This window comes from Alosa sapidissima, chromosome 3 (genome assembly GCF_018492685.1).
Source record: "Alosa sapidissima isolate fAloSap1 chromosome 3, fAloSap1.pri, whole genome shotgun sequence".
Lineage (NCBI taxonomy): Eukaryota > Metazoa > Chordata > Actinopteri > Clupeiformes > Clupeidae > Alosa > Alosa sapidissima.
This window is the reverse complement of record NC_055959.1, coordinates 37,033,363-37,035,862: the sequence shown is the minus strand read 5'-3', so window position 1 is coordinate 37,035,862 and position 2,500 is coordinate 37,033,363. Positions and strand designations below refer to the sequence as shown.

Below are 2,500 nucleotides of genomic sequence, written 5' to 3'. Positions count from 1 at the left end.
GATAACAAACATATCTATTACACATAGAACTACAGTATATCTACGACTAGGTATGTATCTATCCTATACTGATATTGGATATCGGTCCAACAATGACTCAGCTGGATTGGGTATCGTGACAAGGTGGAGGTGCTCTACGGGGATAGTCTATTTAACTGTGCCATCCTTTTGCAGTGAGTCAGCAGACCGGCACATTTTACCAGATAATGAGCTAAGATAACATGGGTGGGGCTACTATATTATTGAAAGCAATGTTTATTTAACTCAGGTCTGATGTTGGCTGACACATAAAAGAACAATCCCAGTGTCCTTCACACAGTGACACGTACAGCTTAATAATCAAACAGTGGTGAAGGATCAGTACTTGCTATTGGCTGATAATCTATGATGTCACATATGGTACCATTGTAATCCTTGATCATCGAAACATAAGAGTTGAAAATCACCTATTTTTGTGTTATCTTGTTTGATCCAGGGATCTGATGCAAAACACATAATTTGCTTATGGTTGAAAGTAAAATGGCCGCCACAAGGTGTTTTTGTGACGGCTCCATTTCTGGTAGTGCTTACAGTGCCAAACTGTGCACCAAGTTTCATTTACATTTGAAATCACTTAGATTATACAGAATCAGCACTTGGTATCGGCTGACAACCAAAGCCCAGGTATCGGTTTTGGGACATAACAAGTCACATTGGTGCACCCCTGCTTAAGGGTCGTTCACATCAGGAACGATAACGTAAAAGATGACTAGAACTATAACGATGAACGATAACGTAAAAGATGACTATAACTATAACGATGAACGTTGAGTGCTTTTGCACACCTCCTTTGGACGGGTGCATTAGAGAAGGCCCACAGGGTCACCGACATCAAAAAAAGTAGCAAGCTGCCACACACTGTCTTCATTTGCAGTTAAAACTTTATATATTGCAACGTCAAAATTGCCTGATGATGGTCATCTGACAGAAACGTTGCAATATATAAAGTTTTTAACTGCAAATGAAGACAGTGTGCGGGACTTGCTACTTTTTTTAACTATAATGATAAAAGCATCCACACTGACCAACGATAAGGAACGTCTCTCCTGGTGTTGATGAATGAGATGGCAAAAATGTTATGGATTCTGATTGACTCTCAAAATCGCTCTTATCGTTATCGTTATATTTATGTAGTAATATTGTTATATTTATATAGTATCGTATAGTTAACGTTGTTGTCATTATCGCTCAGTATTGTATAGTTAATTTTCTTGGTGTGAATGGGCCCCCACCCTTTACATCAGATAACAAAAGTCTGACGACAAAAATATTGTGTTGTGCTGTTTCACACAAATTCCTTGAGGAGCCTAATCACACACACACTCTGCATGTAGCTTGTTTGTTGTGTGTCTCTTGTCTCCTCACACTCTCATGGGCCTGACTCACTGATGTTGACCAGCTGTGCGTCCACTCCAGTCCAGACAGGTGCGCTGGCCCCGACTCTCTCTTCTCGTAAACAGCGGGTGAAGCGGCGAGCGGTTCTTTGATTATGCTGATAGATCGGCCCAATTAGCAGGCTCAGAAGAGCAAGAGCCGCTCACTCAGGCTCAGGGCCTCTCAGAGACCTCAGCAAAATACCCTGGCACTCCAGCACACACACACACACACACACACACACACTCCAGCACATGCCAAACTCTATCTGGAATACCATCGGTCCTAGTAGTTTTGCTTGATAATGTATGTAACAATTACAAACACACACACACACACACAGAACATGCGAATGCACACATACACGGCTATATGGCACTTCAGCACATGTTAGCCTCTTTCTGAAATACCATCGGTGCTAATAGTTTTGCTTGATAATGTATGTAACAATTACTGTACACACACACACACACACACACACACACACACACAAACACACATACACAAACACACGGCTATACGGCACTCCAGCTGATGCCAAACTCTATCTGGGATACCATCGGTCCTAGTAGTTTTGTTTGATAATGTATGTAACATTAACACACACACACACACACACACACACACACACACACACGGCTACAGTATATGGCACTCCAGCAGATGGAAACTCTATCTGAAATACCATCAGTCCTAGTAGTTTTGCTTGATGATGTATGTAACATTAACACACACACACAGAGACTCATGTGTATTGTAGCGGACCACTACAGATTCTTCATAATGAAAATATTTGTATTCATCCAGTATTCACCAAAGATTCTAGAATAGAGCTCTGTTCTAGAATCTTTGGTATTCACTCTTCATACTAAGAGAAAGAGACGTGTTGGCACTCACACACAGAGACACACACACACAAACACACAGCTATACGGCACTCCAGCACATGCCAAACTGTATCTGGATAAAGGAATGCATGCCCACGGACACACACACACACACACACACACACACACACACACACACACACACACTCACACAGTCATGTGCACACAACTAACAAAGGCAAACAAAACAACAGAGCCAA

At 41.7% G+C, this 2,500-nt stretch overlaps 1 protein-coding gene across 1 annotated transcript in view; it reads right to left on the bottom strand.

Annotated features, from left to right (window-relative positions):
- LOC121705298 (ras-related protein Rab-26-like) overlaps window positions 1–2,500 on the bottom strand; it is a 130,306-nt gene that overhangs the window by 84,979 nt on the left and 42,827 nt on the right. The window lies entirely within an intron of this gene.